This window comes from Nicotiana sylvestris, chromosome 9 (genome assembly GCF_000393655.2).
Source record: "Nicotiana sylvestris chromosome 9, ASM39365v2, whole genome shotgun sequence".
In the NCBI taxonomy this organism is placed as follows: domain Eukaryota; kingdom Viridiplantae; phylum Streptophyta; class Magnoliopsida; order Solanales; family Solanaceae; genus Nicotiana; species Nicotiana sylvestris.
The window spans coordinates 41,057,329-41,077,023 of NC_091065.1; positions in this window are offsets into that span (position 1 = coordinate 41,057,329).

A 19,695-nucleotide genomic window follows, 5' to 3' on the forward strand; every position below is an offset into this window, starting at 1 on the left:
TAAAGGATGTTATTTCGAACTTATCGAAATAGTAACTCGTCGTCGTTCGATCGAGGTTGAACTCTTCTCTTTTTGGCGAATTCCCTTAGCCTTAAAGGGTGTTATTTCGAACTTATCAAAATACTAACCCATCGTCGTTCGATCGAGGTCGAACGCTTCTCTTTTTGGCAAAGGCCCTTGGCCTTAAAGGGTGTTGTTTTGAACTTATCGAAATAGTAACTCGTCATCGTTCGATTGAAGTCGAACTCTTCTCTTTTTGGAAAAGGCCCTTGGCCTTAAAGGGTGTTATTTCGAACTTATCAAAATAGTAACCTGTCGTCGTTGGATCGAGGTTGAACTCTTCTCTTTTTGGTGAAGGCCCTTGGCCTTAAAGGGTGTGTTTCCGAACTTATCAAACTAGTAACCCGTCGTCGTTCGATCGAGGTCGAACTCTTCTTTTGGCGAAGTTCCTTAGCCTTAGGGTGTTATTTTGAACTTATCGAAATAGTAACCCGTCGTCGTTCTATCGAGGTCGAACTCTTCTTTTTTTGGCAAAGGCCCTTGGCCTTAAAGGGTGTTATTTCGAACTTATCAAAATAATAACCAGTCATCGTTCGATCGAGGTTGAACTCTTCTCTTTTTGGCAAAGGCCCTTGGCCTTTAAGAGTGTTATTCCGAACTTATCGAAATAGTAACACATCATCGTTCGATCGAGGTCAGATTCTTCTCTTTTTGGTGAAGGCCCTAGGCCATAAAGTGTGTTATTTCGAACTTATCGAAATAGTACTCCGTTGTCGTTCGATTGAGGTCGAACTCTTCTCTTTTTGGCAAAGGCCCTTGGCCGTAAAGGGTGTTATTCCGAACTTATCGAAATAGTAACCCATCGTCGTTCGATCGAGGTCGAACTATTCTCTTTTTGGCAAAGGCCCTTTGCCTTAAAGGGTGTTATTCCGAACTTATCGAAATAGTAACCTGTCATCGTTCGATCGAGGTCAAACTTTTCTCTTTTTAGGGAAGGCTCTTGGCCTTAAAGGGTGTTATTCCGAACTTATCAAACTAGTAACACGTCGTCATTCAATCGAGGTCGAACTCTTCTTTTGCCGAAGGTCCTTAGCCATAGGGTGTTATTTTGAACTTATCAAAATAGTAACTCGTCGTCGTTCGATCGAGGTCGAACTCTTCTCTTTTTGGCGAAAGACCTTGGCCTTAAAGGGTTTTATTTTGAACTTATCGAAATAGTAACCCGTCGTCGTTCGATCGAGGTCGAACTCTTCTCTTTTTGGCGAAGGCCCTTGTCCTTAAAGGGTATTATTTTGAACTTATCGAAATAGAAACTCGTCGTCATTCGATCAAGGTCGAACTCTTCTTTTTTTGGTGAAAGCCCTTGGCCTTAAAGGGTTTTATTTTAAACTTATCGAAATAGTAACCCGTCCTCGTGCGATCGAGGTCAAACTCTTCTCTTTTTGGCGAAGGCCCTTGTCCTTAAATGGTGTTATTTTGAACTTATCGAAATAGTAACCCGTCGTCGTTCGATCAAGGTCGAACTCTTCTCTTTTTGGAAAAGGCCCTTAGCCTTAAAGGGCGTTATTTTGAACTTATGGAAATAGTAACCCATCGTCGATCGATCGAGGTCAGACTCTTCTCTTTTGGGCGAAGGCCTTTATCCTTTAAGGGTGTTACTTAGATCTTATCAAAATAGTGACTCGTCATTCGATTTAGGTTGAACTCTTCTCTTTTTGGTGAAATCCCTTGGCCTTAAAGGGTGTTATTTCGAACTTATTGAAATAGTAACTCATCGTCGTTCGAACGAGGTTGAACTCTTCTCTTTTTGGCGAAGTCCCTTGGCCTTAAAGGATGTTATTTCGAACTTATCGAAATAGTAACCCACCGTCGTTCGATCGAGGTCGAACTCTTCTCTTTTTTGCGAAGGCCCTTGGCCTTAAAGGGTGTTATTTTGAACTTATCGAAATAGTAACTCGTCGTCGTTCGATTGAGGTCGAACTCTTCTCTTTTTGGAAAAGGCCCTTGGCCTTAAAGGGTATTATTTAGAACTTATCAAAATAGTAACCTGTCATCGTTCGATCGAGGTTGAACTCTTCTCTTTTTGGTGAAGGCCCTTGGCCTTAAAGGGTGTGATTCTGAACTTATCAAACTAGTAACCCATCATCGTTCGATCGAGGTCGAACTTTTTTTTTGGCGAAGGTCCTTAGCCTTAGGGTGTTATTTCGAACTTATCGAAATAGTAACCCGTCGTCGTTCGATTGAAGTCAAACTCTTCTCTTTTGGGCGAAAGCCCTTGGCCTTAAAAGGTTTATTTCGAACTTATCGAAATAGTTACCCATCATCGTTCGATCGAGGTCGAACTCTTCTCTTTTTGGCGAAGGCCCTTGTTCTTAAAGCGTGTTATTTTGAACTTATCAAAATAGTAACCCGTCGTCGTTCGATCGAGGTCGAACTTTTCTCGTTTTGGCGAAGGTCCTTGGCCTTAAAGGGTGTTATTTCGAACTTATCGAAATAGTAACCCATCGTCGTTCGATCGAGGTCGGACTATTCTCTTTTTTGCGTAGGCCCTTGTCCTTTAAGGGTGTTATTTCGAACTAATCAAAATAGTAACCCGTCGTCTTTCGATTGAGGTCAAATTCTTCTCTTTTTGGCGAAGTCCCTTGGACTTAAAGTGTGTTATTTCGAACTTATCGAAATAGTAACTCGTCGCCATTCGACCGAGGTTGAACTCTTCTCTTTTTGGCGAAGTCCCTTGGCCTTAAAGGGTTTTATTTCGAACTTATCGAAATAGTAACTCGTCGTTGTTCGATCAAGGTCGAACTCTTCTCTTTTTGGCGAAATCCCTTGGCCTTAAAGGGTGTTATTTTGAACTTATCGAAATAGTAACCCGTCGTCATTCGATCGAGGTCAAACTTTTCTCTTTTTGGCGAAGGCCATTGGCCTTAAAGGGTGTTATTTCAAACTTATTAAAATAATAACCCGTTGTCGTTCGATCGAGGTCGAACTCTTCTCTTTTTGGCTAAGGCCCTTAGCCTTAACGGGTGTTATTTCGAACTTATCGAAATACTAACCCGTCGTCATTTGATCGAGGGCGAACTCTTTTCTTTTTGGAGAAGGCCCTTGGCCTTAAAGGGTGTTATTTCGAATTTGTCGAAATAGTAACCCGTCGTCAGTCCCTGTTTTTGGAGAGCCAGCTATCTTCTAGGAGAGTCCCAGTCCGTTTGGCATTACTCGGAACGGAGGGTACAACGTTGGAGAATGTAAAACGTTGTTGTTTCGCTTAGGTTCGCTCTGCGCACAAATTATAGTTTCCTTGTCTGGCTCCTATCTTCCGGCTTGGAGGTGTCACCAGCGGGCAGTATCACAGTTGTTTTGCTGTAGTTTTTCGTCCTTTAATTGAGGTGTTTCGTTGTTCATTCGCTTGCGCAGCCATTGTATTCCTACTTGAGCAGACAGTAGGAGGCGAGTTAGAATGAAACTTTCCTTTCCCCCGTCTGGTGGTCCGATGGGTAAGAACTGGTTGATAACGTCGTTCGCCTTGTTTGGCGTGTCGATGGTTGATAGGGCGAAGGTTTCTAAGCTTGGTAATTTTACTCGGCTCTCCTCCCCCTACTGCACTGCTCATTTGTCTCACGTGGGTTGGATTTTTCCTTCGCGCTCCTTTTGGTGAGTGATCGTATTTCTTGTCTTTGATCTGGGAGAGACTAGGAAATTTCACTAAGAAATTCCCACAAACGGCGCCAAATTGTTTGACTCAAAAGATATCGAAAACTTTATGAAAAAATCAATCAAAGAAGATGAAGGGGTAAATCTTAATCAGATATAATTAATTCCAGATCAAAGAGCAAGTAGTATGGACCGCATGTAGGATGAAAGAAATATAAATGATCTTATTGAGATTCAATATTGTATCTCCCATCGATCGATGAGGAGATAGCTTTACATATTTTCCTAGAGATCACTTATTCTCTATCGAGAATGCAAGAAGGGGGCTTTTCAGCTTCAAAGAGAGATAGGAGGAGCAACCCCCTTATTGAAAGCTTTCCCTTGCTATATATAGTGGATGCACCCTTGTCCTTTGCTTGGTCCGACGTCTGCCTACGTTCAATGTGTCTTGGTCATCCCTTTAAGCGCTGCTCCTTCCGGCTCGACGGATATCGAAAAAAGGGTGTAGAGTGGGCTATGTTATCTTTCACTACTCGGTCCCTTAGGTGGGACGTTGATCAGTTCCGATCGTGACGGTCAGATTTTAACCAATACAGAACTCAAAACGACCTATCGGATCGTTACACTTCTTCTATATTTTCAGCATGTTTAGCTCAGAGGCTTCGCCTAATGGGTAATGACTCGTTCAGTATCCTATTATGACCTAGATGTCAGATTCTGGTCGTGATAATTTTTTCTTTTTCTTTTTTTCAAAAATATTTAAAGAGCCCTTCCACACACTAAATGTTGGGCATAAAACCAAAATTCTATTTAGTCCAATTAAAAGTAACCCTTAACCAATCGGCTATATTCGTTAGTATAAATCTAAATAAGATGGTGCACTTGCGTGCTGTGACCTTCATGGATCCGCCTCTACTTCAAGCAACTCCTTTTGAGATTGATTCGACAAATTATACACGACACTTTTGAAAAGCAGTAGATATTGGCACTAGGAATGTCCGCAGATATTTGCGACTTGAATAATATATCATTTCAGAATATGCCACCAACTTTAGTTCAAAGTAGTATCGGTAATATAGATGGTATGGTAACAATAATTAAGCTTTACTTTAATAAAAGTTATTACTTCTGAACGATTTTAATAAGAAAATGTGTATCCACCAAAACAAGTTAAAAATTCCTAAATGCTGAAAGTTAGTGGCATTTTCCATGTAAAAAAGACAAATTGAAAAGAAAGGAGAGTAAGAAAAAAAAACCATCTTTTTAATTAATAAGAGCAAATCATCAAAGATGCGTGATATCCCTTAATTTGGACGTGGAGAGGTCCCAAAGGAGTTAAATGATTCTAATGCCACATGTTGAAAAGATAGCAAGTGACCAACCCTTGCCAGCCTTGCAGCGCTGTGGTCATCCTAACAAGTGGCCAATTGTATAATTCCTCAAACCTTTTTATTGAAAAAGGTAAACCAAACAACTAATAAGTCACTGGCGCCACTGGCTTTCCACTGTCCCCATGCAGTGCGGTCCTTATCACGTGCCTTTCCCTCTTTCGGGCGGCACCGCCCCTCTTTTCGGATTTAAAAGCAGGACCTCGGTGCTTGGCTTTTGGGTGTTTTTGTTAGGGGAAGAGGGGGAAAAAAATTACTCCACTTCTTTCGTTTCAATTATATGAAAAAAACTTTTATCACTTTCAAAAGAAATGATACATTTTGATTTAGGAATTTAATTACAATTTTTTTATTTAATTATTAATGAGATAATTTATAAGTGCATGAATATTTATGGTTTATTTTAGATTACAAATTTTTAAAAAAAAAATCTAAAATTGCGTGCTCAATCAAACTCATCACACAAATTAGGGCACAGAGTAACTTTTTTTTTTTAACTTCTATTGAAGGTAAATACAGAAATAGGCATCGCGATTTAAGTGATAATGTGGTTCCTTCTTCTAAGTGAAGCAAAATAAATATTGAAAAAAATCATGTAATTAATTTAACTAGTTTAAGATGAAACATAATAATTATTTTGATAATTGGTGTTATTGTTAATTGTACTTTTCTTATGTGTTATTTTATATTTAAATTCAATTGTTCAATATAATGACAAACAATAACAATAACAATACATTAATACAATATAGTTGTATGGGATAAAATTGATGAGCGACAGATGGATGCTCGACGAGTTAACATGTGGAAGTAAAGACAAGTAAGATTTGAGTCAGCAAATAGCTGGCACCGGTTATAAATATGTACCGGTGCTGAATAAGTTTTGAAGGCATTAGAACCGGAGACGGTTGAAAAAGACAGTATTCAATGAGAAGCCGTTACAAAGAGTCTTTGCATTAATACCCAACCGTTATGCAACCATCAAGAGATTTTTTATTGATATTGAAGAAGAGCTTGATTTGGGGATCTTATATCCCTAAATTGAGCTATAAATAGAAGAATTTGTATTCATTGTAGGACATTAAAAGACATTTGTATGCAAAAAGGCAAAATCGTCACTTATTCTATTAACAACATTCTTTCTTTCTGTTCTACGTATTGTTCTTGTTCTTGTTTCCGGATAAGCTCTTTTCACAGTTAGACTTATATTTTCTTCAAGTTTATTTAATTAGTTTATTTCTGCTCTTAGTTATTTATATTCTTGGATCAAATTAATTCACGTGTCTATAAACCACGTTACAAATTCAACTGTACCGTTTTATGGGTAAATAATAGTTTCATAAATGGGGTCAGAGAAGGGTAGTGTGTACACAGACTTTATCCTTACCTTGAGAAAGTAGAGATGTTGTTTCAGATAGACCATCGACTCAAAAAGTCAATAATTACAGCAAATAGGATAAGGAATACGATAATGGAGAATCCAAATAAAGAGAAACAGTAAGCACACTCAGAAAAAGATAACCGAACCAAAAAAAATATCTATCCAGTATTAGAAACCAAAGAAATGGCAATGTGATAATACAGTAGTACTACAAGTACAAAAAAGTTATGGAAGTACAAAAAGAATTACGCTTGACTATGTATAACCTATTACCCTAATCCTCGATTTTTACATCCTCCCTGCCAAGAGTTATGTCCTTGGCAAGTTGAAGATGTGTTATGTCCTGCCTAATCATCTCTCCACAATACTTCTTCTCCCTTACTTCTGCTTTCCTTGGCCCCGCCATAACTAATCTCTCACACTTTCTCACCGGGGCATCTGTGCATTTCCTCTTCATATCCAAATCTTTTCAGTCGCGCTTCTCGCATCTTGTCCACCATGAAGGTCACTATCATGTTATCCCAAATATTTTCATTATTAATCATATCTCTACTAGTATGCTCGCACATTCCTTTCGACATTCTCATAACATAATAGATAAAGTAGAACTACGTATAAGGAAAATGGAAGCCTGAAACGAAAAAATGTTAATTGTTTGACTCAAAAGATGTTAAAACCTTTTTAGACAAATCAATCAAAGATGAAGGGGTAAATCGTAGCTGAAGATAATAATCTCTAGAATAATAATAAGTAAAAAGAAAAGAGTTGCCAAGTTTTCTTTTTGTTCGAGATTGATAAGTTTCCTAGAATATCGCTCCCTTTACAAGGTCCTGTTTCCCCCCCCCCCTTATATACTAGAGAGGAAACAATCGGGATTATAAGAACTAAAAATACAAGGAATATTCGACGAAATATTTTTAATGTCTCCTAATGGGCTTACATTTTTACAAGGGTCGTACATTTTCTACTTTTGCCTGAAGGTCGTCTCCTTCGGGACGCCGATTCGAAGGTACTCGGTTGTTGGTCGTACTCATCATAGGTTGAGGTCGGTCAAATTTGGACCCATACAGTTAGTCCATCCGCTTGTCGGGGTCGCGCCGGATGCATCCTCGATGAGCGGACCTCCTGCATTCTTTTGGAGAAATTTGACCTGTGGGAACAACATGACATGGCCAATGGGAGTTGGTCATCATGTTCAGCAAGACATCGTGTGGTACACTCCCCCGGGAAGTGATGTCAGCTTTACGTGCGTCATCATTACGCAGGTTTTCGAGGCGAGGACTGATGGCTTGGTTCTTCAATTCTTGCGCTACCTTGAAGCCTGTCGCCTTGATTCTGGCACCTCCCGATCCTATAAATAGGTGAAGGATTTGATTTTTGAAAAACTTTGGCCATTCCTCTCTTGAAGACCTCTTTCATTCTTTCTTACTTGCTTTCATATCTTTCTGTTCTTCTTTCGTTCTTCACCTGAAGCTTCTTCTTCCTTCCTCTTTTTGTGTTGATATTCCTTTAAATGATATTATGCCGAGGTCTCGTCGTTCTTGCGAAGAGGTTACTAAATCCACCCCGTCATCCATAGCGCCTCCTTCTGACAGCAGAGATGTGGAGGTAAAAAACAGTGAGTGCCCTCCTATGGGGGAGGACTTACTACCGAGGCACCCTTCTCCTGGAGTGACTTCCTCAAAGATCCACCTCTACTCCGAACCCCATATTTTTTGAGATGGAGCAGGTCCATATTGATGCCCTACGTATAAAGTATGGCATTCCTTCTCATATAGAAATGGTTCCAGCGGGGAGAGATTACGTGGATGTCCACATACCTGGGTACTGCGCTTTCTATGAGTACCCTTTTATGATTGGCTACACCCTTCCTCTCTTCCCCTTAGCAGAAGAATTTTGTATATTTTACCAAGTTTGCCCAGCATAGCTTTCGCCATACACGCTCAAGGTGCTTCTACAATTGACTAAGTATGCAGAGTTGGCTGAATGTAGCATTTCTGTCCACCACCTTTTACACATATTCACGTATGGCTTCCTCAGAGGTACCATGGTGCATTTGAGGCTTCGTGGTACGAAAGGGCTGGTGGTTGGAACGGATGACCGGGCGAGCCGCAAGTTCTGGCACAAGTACTTCTTTGTCAAGACCGAGCACGTCGTTTCTGACTTCGCCAGTTTTTCGGATCGGTGGAATGGAGCTCGTAAGTGCCGTCATTTGTTATGTTTCTTTCTCTTCTATATTCACTGTAAAGCTTATTCACTTGTCGTTTTACAGCTATGGGCCATCCACCTCGCCCCATTGCGGGTATCAGAGATTGGGTAGCTCGCCTGTTGCCTTATGCAGCAAAAACTCGAACCTGGCCCACCTTCGTGCAGCGTTATGGCCCTAAAGTTACCTAAGGTAAAGGTACTACTTACTACTTTTTTGGCCATGCGACTTTGCTTAATGGTACGACCCTTTGCGATGATAGGTCAAGGAGTTTCTAGAAGGAGGGCGCTAGTCCCCGCCTTCTGACAAGTCGTTGCTGCTGCTGATACGCAGTTTGTCTTAAGTGAGTATGTTCAAGGGGGTCATCCTCAGCCTATTCAATTGGAAGGCTAGTCTCAAGTAGTGTTCTCAAGGGAAAAGGCTTCTTCGGTACTGGCTTCACATCCTTTGGGCAAATCCTATAACAGGGACGAGCCATTATCGAGGAAAAAGAGGAGGTTGGAGTTGGGGAGATCTCCCCAAGTGAAAGGAGTTGGCCCAGGAGCTGGTTTGGTGCGCTTTGTTGAGGGTGGTGCATCGCCTAACTTTGGAGGGCATCATGTGGAGGGTGGCGGCTCGGGTTCGGATATCAACCCAGAGGGTGTTAATGAATATGTTGGTCGCCATACCCATGTAGAGGTTAGGATAGATGGATCCGACCGTCCTGTGGTCGTTCCGGGGAACTACAAGTTGTTGCTGAACAACGAACAGGTGGCATCGTCCCTAGCTCCTCTGTGTGCCACTCCTGAAAGTGAGATGCTTGGGGCGATGAGCGACATGGAGTTATCTCAGAAGGTCACTGGTATGGCCCTGCAGGTAGGTGCCTTTCCTTCTCTTTTGTCATTGGATTGATGCGGTAATCGTCGTTCTGTATTTTGTCTCTAACTTCTAACCTTCCCTTTGTGTCAGACCCTCATCCTGGAGATTGAGAGAGAGCGTCGAGAGAGAAAAAGGATGGGCATTTATGAGAAGATGTTGTCCAAGTATCAGCAGTATCGTGCTAAGCACCGAGCGATGTCCGACATTTATCATCAAGACCCTGAGTTTCAGGTGTTTTGTGTGGAGCTCAAGCAGTGGGAGGACCAGTTGGAGCACAAAATAGAGGAGTTGAGGGAGAGGGATGAGGAGCTCGTGAAGGTTGTCGCCCGTAACAGTGAGTTGGAGGCCTCTCTTAAGGCGAATGAGGATGAGCTCGAGTTGAGCATGTGGGTAATGGCAGAGAATGCCAACTTACAACCGAAGGTGGCCGTCTTGACTGCTGAGTTGAGTACTAAGGCGGCGAGATTGAGGGGCTTAAGGGCGAGCTGAACGTTAGCGCTAATAAGCTAGCATCAGCTATCTCTGAATCGGTATCTTTGGAAGATGCCTTCCGCATTTCCACTTCAGAGTTGATTGGGGAAAAGGAAGCCTCTGGTCGTCGGGTTGCAGGGCTCGAAGGGCGTGTCAAAGAGCTGGAGGCGGAGCTGACCGCATTAAATGGACAAATCGCCTCGCTGAGTGCGGAGGATGCGAGTCGACATTTTTAGCCTTCTACGTCTCGTGCCTCAGCCGATCCGGTTGTGCCCCATCATTTATACGACTTATGGGTCCACACGGAGGCTTGGCTTGATGTGTATAAGGATTTTCACGCCAAGGGAAGGGCTACTGAGGCGGAGGTTCAGGTTGTGCATGCCGAAGCTCGTGAAGCTCGTAAATCATGCGGGTACGACCCTCTTACACCTGATGGGGGTGGTATCAACTCTGATGATACGAATCACTTTACTTCAGATTCGTGGTATGAAGACGCTTACCCCACTGGGGCTGATGTGTAATCTTAGTTTGTATTTGCTTTTGTTTAGGGATTTTTGCACGGGTCGTACTTGGGCCCATTTGTAGGGGCAAGTGTAAATGATATTTTGTTGTAATGTAAAATTTACTTTTGTCAGCTTATTTATTTCTTGCATTTACCGCACGCGTGGTATCATTGATGCCCTTAGCTATTGGGATGTTGTTTTGAACGAGGACAAACTTATACTTTCGTCGATGGCCTTGGCCATTGGGATGTTGCTTCGAACTGTCGTCGAAGTAGAATCCCGTCTGTCGCGCCCCCTTTTTCTCGCAAAATCGGGCTTGTGACATTTGGGAGGACAACTCGTTCCCTTTTGGGAATTGGTTTTTGGAACTTCAAGAGTCGCCACCTAATGATTAAGTGCATTAGGACACTAAGAAGGGTTTGAGTTTGAAGAACCAGAGTTTGGGTAAGGGCTAGAAATTATCTCGAGGGAAAGGTGTTAGGCACCCCTCAAGATCCACTAGTGTGGTTCCCGACCATGTTACAATTGTGACTTCACATAATCAAATAAACAATTAAGGGCTCAAGTAAGAAAGGGTTCACATATTGTTGCAAGCAAATTGAAAGTTTGAAGAGAATAAAGAAAGCAGAAATTTTAAGAAAATAGTTCGGACAATAAAACAAGTTAAACAGAAAGGGGGTCCTAGGTTTACAAACAATATGGATCACATCAATCCAATACCCAGTAATCACACGTGGTATTAGCGCACCGGTCATCATATCCATATCTACCCTTTTCCACCCCGTTAAGGTATTAAGCGTGGAATAGTATCGTTACTTATTGCATGCTAGTACCCGCCCCAATCCTATCAGTCCCGGAGGCATTTGGGACTACTAGTCCTAAAGGGATGGGAGATTTGGCTTTTCAGAGTTTTAAAAGGATAAAATTCTAGGGAGACAATCAAAACATATAAGGCAAGTATGGGGAGAACACATAATAGTTTAAAGGGCTCAAACGGGCCTCCTCATTTAAAGAAATAAATTATTTAGCATGACTTACAAATACTGGTTATGTTCTGAATTTAAAGCGTTAGGGTAGCTGATTCATCACATATTTCTCAGATGAGGAGTCCGAATTAGCCTTCCCTGGTTGTAATTTATCAAAGACTGATGCAGTTAATCAATTATCTACTGGCTTGCCTAGGTGAAACTTATAGGCATGATATCTAACGATGCTTACTCTGATTTTAAAGAAGGCTTACTGATTGTAAAAAAAAAACATAAGATCTGCAGATATTAGACAACATTGCAACTGATTTTAAACTTGTAGATGAAATAAATGAATCAGATTCAACTAGTAACACCTATAGGCATGATTTCTAGGCGTTGTTGGTTTTAAGACGATTATGAAAGTGTAGGGAGTCCTATTGACATGGTATCTAGAAGTTAGTTGATTATTGTTTTAACCTATGACCGTTTGCTTTATGATAGATAAAAATGCAGAAGTACAGGACACCTATAGTCATGATTTCTATATGTAGAAGTGTAGTAACTTATAGACAGGATTTCTACATGATGTGCATAAGTGCAGAAACTATAGGCAGGATTTCTATATGACGTGCATGAGTGCAGAAAACTTATGGGCAGGATTTCTACATGATATGCGTAAGTGCAGAGCTTGTAAATAGTAACGCCTTTGAGCATGTTGTCTACCCTTTGCATACATAAATAACCCTCCCCTTTTCACTAGAACCCCATAAGTTATTACAACATATTACAGACCAGAATGAATTAAGAAAAGTAAAATTACATTAGAAATTAAGCTAAAACCAAGGAGCCTAATTCAGATTCAAAGTCTAACAATATGAGATGAACCAACTTCCAGGATCAGGTTTCCAAAGCCTTTCTCTTATTTGGGATGTATAAAAGTTCCCAAAAGTCTCAAAGGGCTCCGGGCAATGCTTACATCCCAAACACATTGCAGAATTAAGAGCATAGTGCAATGTAGAAATGGCATCCCTCAAATGTCCAAGTTCAGAGGGAACTCAAGGTCCCAAAGCAAGGCTCATAAGAGAGGGACAGAACTTAGAGTCTAAGAGAGATTTCAAGTGCATAGAGGGGGAATTAGGGAGAGTCATGGCAGGTAGGTGGTCATTCCCATTAATTAAGAGTGCTGGCACACCCCTGGCCAGCCTGTTAGCCAAATTTTGAGAGTTGGGATCCATTGAGGATCATGTTCAGACCTAAGCAGCAATTTGGATGTTGTCAGGCCCTGAACCTTAACTCAAACACATAGAAGGGAGTGGGGGTATAGGGAATTCACAACAAACATGTACAACAGATGGAAAGAGAGAGTAGCATATTCAGTACAGAACATGAACAACAAAGTAGACAGGAGTGGAGCAATTGTAAAGTAAACACATAGGGATGGTGCTGAAATCAAAATTGAGACATACCAGTTTCAAGGAAACAAATAAGGGAAAGTTAAAGTCTTGTAAACCAAATTGCAAGCAAACAGTACAAAAGATCTCAGAAGAGAGTAGAGTATTGAAAGAGTATTGTAATTGAGAGGTGTGTGTGTAAAGTATTAAATTCGAAGTGTTGAACTGAAGGTTCAAGGTTAAGTTCTCTGGTCTTAAAATTGCAAAAGGGCAGCCCCTTTTATAGTGCAGAGAAGCAAGTAAGAAAGGCAAAGAAATATCATTGAAATCAGTCTCCCTTTGGTTAAGGGATTCTGATTCCAACGGGTAAAAATTAATTAAGGAAAGAAATTTATAATTAAAACCTTTCAAAGTAGACAAAAGGGGTAAATACATAGAAGTTATTTAAGGGAAAAGTTCAATAGTACACGGAGTGGAAAAATAAGGAAAGGGAATCAATCAAACAGCTAGGGAAATCAAAATTACAAGTTTAATTTGAATGAACCAAGTCAGGAAAAGGTAAAGGAGGTTCAATTAGAGGATTTCAGAATCAATCAATTAGTTGGTAAAAACCTTTTGAAAGCAGATTCCTTATATATAAAGCACACAAATATGTAAATACCAGAAGGGATTGTCAAATTATTTAGAAGAGAGTTTAATCAAAGAAAGGTTCAGAATTATAAGCAAAGGGATACAAGTCTAGTTTGCAGGCTCACAATGATTCTGAGAGTCCAGGGTCCCAAAGTGGAACCCTAACTCGCACACAAAAGATCAAAATTGCCAAGAAATACCCAAATCTTAGGGTTTCGAATTGAGTCAGACGATAGATATGAGAAGGCAAGCCACTCGATAGAGGCTGAGGAGTCTTTTCCAAAGACCTATGAGAAACAAACAGACGTGATACACAGTCAAGAGCATGGACAACACGTTTTGAGAAAAAACTCAGAACTTAAATAAGTTCTTAGGTAAAAACAGATGAATCATGCTTAGTAAGAATATAAACATAGTCCAGTAAAGCAAACAACATCAAAGAACTCACAGTAAACACATATAGTAGAAGATTAAGGAAAACATAACACGGATTAACATGCGAGTATAGGAGAAAAGAAAGTAGAAGGCTAGTACATGCGTAGTAAAAGAAGTCATACGAGCATAACACAGACGAATACACATAAAGAAAGAATCAGAATATATTTTGAAGAAACCTTTTAGAAACCCTACATCGAGATTAAACGATTTTGAAAAGAGAATTTGGGGAAAAAGTTCAGTAGACCACAGACATATTCCAGATCTAAGAAAATAAGCAAGTAAAGAACCTCGGACAGCTTAGGGTTTCAGAGAAAAGCCTAGAAATAAGAAAGATCTTGAGGAAAGTCAGATCCTGAGTCGAAAAGACTCATATTGCTTGAACATGCCGGAATAATGGTCGGAAAAGCAATAGATCTACAGATCTGAGAAGGATCTGAAGAGAGCCATCGGGGTCGGGCCTTAAAACATCGAACATCCAAGGTTGAGTGGTGGAGGGTAGTGAGTACCAACCATCCATGGCCGAAGAAGCCATGGATTCCGGTGAAAGGCATTTGAAAAGGGGTAGGAGGAGGCTAGGGTTCCGAAGTGTTTTGAGAGAGTTTGAGAGAAGAAGGGTTTCAAGGCAGCGGGTCAGGTGAGAATGAGGGAGATTAGGGTAGTCGTTTAGGAGTTAAAAAGGAAAGGGCTGGTTTTGGTCGGTTTAGATTTAAGTGGTAGGTGGGGAATGGGTTGGGTTATTTAAAATCGGGTCGTGGGTTGGGTTAAAATTGGAATTGGGTTGGTTTTAATTTGGGTGTAATTGGGGTCAAATTGAGGTTAAAATTGAATGGAAATGAGGCTGTAATTGAAATAGAAATAGGCTAAATGTTAAATAGCCAATTGTCCCTTTTATTTTATAAAAATAGTAAAAATGATTTTAAAAATAAATTAAAAGTACTAACCCAACTAATAATTCATAAATATTAATTTAAAAATATTGAAACCAATTTTACAATTATAAAAATGCTATTAATCTTAAAATAGGCTATAATTGCAATTATATGCAATTTAGTCTTTTAAATACCAAATAAATTTGTAAAAATATACAAAAATTATATTAACTATATTTTGGTATAAATATGGGAATAAAATAAATTATTCACCAAAATTGATGATTTTGGGAATAATTATGGATTTTGTACTGCTAAAATGGATAGTAAATTTATTAAAAAACTCTTCAAAAGATTGGAAAAATACTAAAACACTTGGGTATGCTTATGTATGCATATATATATTATTTTGAAAGTATTTTGTATATAAAAATACATAGGAGAAAAATAAGGTATCAACAGCTGCCCCTTTTTACCCGGGAAGGATGAAAGAGTTGTCGGGTAAAGATATGATGGCCAATTTTGACCGAGCTCTGGTTCCTGAGCTGTCTACATATCCCTAGTCTTACATGAATCAGGCCATATGTAATTCAGGATCCATTGGCGGAATATACCGATAGAGATTTCGAAAAGCGGACACGATGTTCGGGTTGAGAAGGATGGTCGGAGTCTGATAAGCTGCGGGAACTGGAACGAGATCTCCCCTGCCGAGACGGTCGTTGCTAGCCGGTTTACCTGCAAATGAGCATATATTGTGCATAAATTTAAACGTGATTCAAATTCCCATTAGACCATGAATGTTGTCTTCGGACGGTTAGGATAAAGGATGATAAAGAATTCGCAGGCTATGAAATGATGTTCTCGGGCTATGAGAATGATGCCTCCGAAATATGATGCCTTTGAATAATGATATGCAAAAGATAAAATGGGGTCCTCAGGCCATGGCATAGCGTTCTCGGGCTATGCAAATGGTGCCTCCGAACAATGACGCCTTTGGACAATTTGACGATCTTTCAGCCCATGAAATGCAGAAGGTGACGATATTTCAGCCAATGCAAGACGTAAATAAAAGGTGGCAATATTTCAGCCGATGTAAGACGTAAATAAAAGGTGGCGATATTTCAGCCGATGCAAGACGTAAATAAAAGGTGGCGATATTTCAGCCGATGCAGGATAGGGATAGAGCTTAGTCTCGAAAGGCAGAAAGGTAGCCTTATACAATGTAGATAAATGCAGATGGAGATAGAGCTTAGTCTCGGAAGGCAGAAAGGCAGCCTTATGTAATGCAGAGAAATGCAGATGGAGACAATTCTTAGTCTCGGAAGGTAGAAAGGTAGCCTTATGCAATGCAGAGAAATGTAGATGGAGATAGAGCTTAGTCTCGAAAGGTAGAAAGGTAGCCTTATGCAATGCAGGGAAATGCAGATGGAGGTAGAGCTTAACCTCGGAAGGCAGAAAGGTAGCCTTATGCAATGCAGGAATGCAGATGGAGACAGAGCTTAGTCTCGGATGGTAGAAAGGTAGCCTTATGCAATGCAGGAATGCAGATGGAGATAGAGCTTAGTCTCGGAAGGCAGAAAGGTATCCTTATGCAATGTAGAGAAATGCAGATGGAGATAGAGCTTAGTCTCGGAAGGAAGAAAGGTAGCCTTATGCAATGCAGGAATGCAGATGGAGACAGAGCATAGTATCGGAAGGCAGAAAGGCAACCTTATGCAATGTAGGAAATGCAGATGGAGACAATGCTTAGTCTCGGAAGGCAGAAAGGTAGCCTTATGCAATGCAGGAATGCAGATGGAGACAGAGCTTAGTCTCGGAAGGCAGAAAGGTAGCCTTATGCAATGCAGGAAATGCAGATGGAGACAATGCTTAGTCTCGGAAGGTAGAAAGGTAGCCTTATGCAAGGAGTAAAAAGGGCAAAATGATGATAGAATTTTCTTAGTTAATAGCGGATCGAGGCATTGCAACTGCTGGGGATACTGTGTTTGCTAGGAGCACTAAGTGCGGATAGCAACTGTGAGTAAGTTCAACGGTTCTGAGAGTTATATTCCTGAGCAATGTGAGTCTCATGAGTGTATAGTATATTTGATGATTTTGCAACTCAAGTGCCTGCATTCAAAGAAAAATCATGAGTTTTGCAAAGAGAGGAGGTTAGTTCGTATTCCCGCTTGCTCTGCTTGACCTGCTCGGCTCCGTTCCGATGATATTGGGCGTATCATTGGGGTAGCGTTGCTAAATAATGCAACTTTGGTAACAGACATGCATGATTTAGTAAAGAAATGTAACAATAAATACATAATTAAGAATAGTTTTCTTTAGATGAACTGACGACTGCGACGTGGCCCAAGATACTGTAACTTCTCTGGCTCCGTAATTTTAAGGGTCTTCCTCAAAATTTTGCCCCAGTTTACTGGGCTACTGCTTCCGACAGCTGCTTGCGTCGAATGGCTAAAATCACTTCGGAATTATGAGGGTCCTCCTCAAAATTCTGCCCTAGTTTCCAATAGCGGGGGGAAATGAAAATTTTATTGAATTATGACTGAACTCATTGGGTTGCCTAAGTATCCCCTCTTAAACGTGAATCAGGTCAGGCGTAGTTCAAATTACATCATATGAGAAAAGCATAAAAGTTACACAAGTATCGCTTCACTGCATCTGAATTGATTGGCTTCGGCCAAACTTCACCGTCCATTTCTGCAAGTATGAGGGCTCCTTCGGTGAGGACCCGGTGAACCATGTATGGCCTCTGCCAGTCGGGAGAGAACTTCCCTTTGGCTTCCTCTTGATGTGGGAAAATCTTCTTTAATACCAGCTGCCCCGGTGTAAACTGTCTCGGCTTGACTCTTTTGTTGAAGGCTCTGGACATTCTATTCTGATAGAGCTGACCGTGGCAAACCGCATTCATTCTCTTTCCGTCTATAAGAGCTAGCTGCTCGTAGCGACTCTCTACCCATTCTGCATCGTCAAGTTCAGCTTCCTGTATGATTCTTAAGGAGGGGATTTCTACCTCGGCGGGAATGACTACTTTTGTACCATAAACCAACATATAGAGAGTTGCCCCGGTTGATTTGCAGACTGTGGTGCGGTATGCCAACAAGGCAAATGATAACTTCTCATGCCACTGCTTATGCTTTTCTATCATCTTCCTTAGTATCTTCTTGATATTCTTATTGGCAGCTTCTACAGCTCCATTCATCTGAGATCTGTAAGCTGTAGAATTTGTGTATTTGATCTTGAAGGTTTCACACATGGCTTTCATCAGGTCGCTATTGAGATTGGAACCATTATTAGTGATTATTGACTCTGGAATTCCGAACCAACAAACAATACGGTCGCGGACGAAATCCGCTACCACTTTCTTAGTCACTACTTTGTACGATGCTGCTTCAACCCATTTGGTGAAATAATCAATTGCCACTAGAATGAACCTGTGCTCGTTTGATGCGGCAGGCTCGATAGGTCCGATAATATCCATTCCCCAAGCGGTGAACAGCCATGGCGAGCTTGTTGCAGTAAGCTCTTTTGAAGGCACCTTTATCATGTCTGCATGTATCTGACAGCGATGGTATTTTCGGACATACTGGATGCAGTCCGTTTCCATAGTCATCCAAAAATAACCAGCTCGGAATATTTTCTTGGCTGAGACAAAGTCATTCATATGCGGACCGTAGGTCCCTGCATGAATTTCCTCTAATAGCCTGGATGCTTCCTTTGCATCGACACACCTTAGTAACCCCAAATCAGGAGTCCTCCTATACAGGATTCCTCCGCTATGAAAGAAGTTGTTAGATAGTCTCCGAAGTGTGTGTTTCTGAGTAGGATTTGCGAGTTCTGGATATTCTCCTTTCGTCAAATATTCTTTGATATCATGAAACCAAGGTTTTCTGTCCGCTTCTTCTTCTACATGGGTGCAGTAAGCTGGCTGATCACAGATCTTTACTGGAATAGGATCAATGAAGTTCTTGTCTGGGTGCTGTATCATGGACGATAGGGTAGCCAATACATCGGCAAACTCATTTTGAACTATGGGAACATGTTGGAACTCTGTCTTTGTGAACCTTTTCCTCAATTGATGTACATGATGCAGATAAGGGAGTATCTTGGAGTTCTTGTTTGCCCATTCTTCTCGGACCTGATGTATAAGCAGGTCTGAATCTCCGATCACTAGCAATTCCTAAATGTTCATGTCAATGGCCATCTTGAGCCCTAAGATGCAGGCTTCGTACTCGGCCATGTTGTTGGTGCACGGGAACCTGAGCTTGGCAGACACCGAATAATGCTGGCCGGTTTTTGATACTAGGACCGCTCCTATGCCAATTCCTTTGAAGTTTGCTGCTCCGTCAAAAAACATTCTCCAACCATCATAGGGTTCTATGATATCTTCCCCTATGAAAGATACCTCTTCATCAGGAAAATATGTCTTTAGAGGCTCGTATTCTGCATCCACGGTATTTTCAGCAAGATGATCGGTCAATGCTTGTCCTTTGATTGCCTTCTGAGTTACGTAAACAATGTCGAATTCACTCAGCAGGATCTTCCACTTGGCTATCTTGCCAGTGGGCATGGGCTTCTGAAAGAGGTACTTCAAAGGATCCATTCTTGATATGAGGTAAGTGGTATAGGCACAGAAATAATGTCTCAACTTCTGCGCTACCCAAGTCAGAGCACAACAGGTGCGTTCCAATAGAGAATATCGGGCCTCGTACGGGGTGAACTTCTTGCTGAGATAATAGATGGCCTGCTCCTTTCTTCCTGTTTTATCATACTTCCCCAGAACACAACCGAAAGCTCCATCCAATACTGCGAGGTAGAGTAATAGAGGTCTACCCAGCTCGGGCAGGACCAAAACTGGAAGCGTTAACATGTATTCCTTGATTCTGTCGAAGGCTTTCTGACAATCATCAGTCCATTTGGTAGCGGCGTCCTTCTTCAACATCTTAAAGA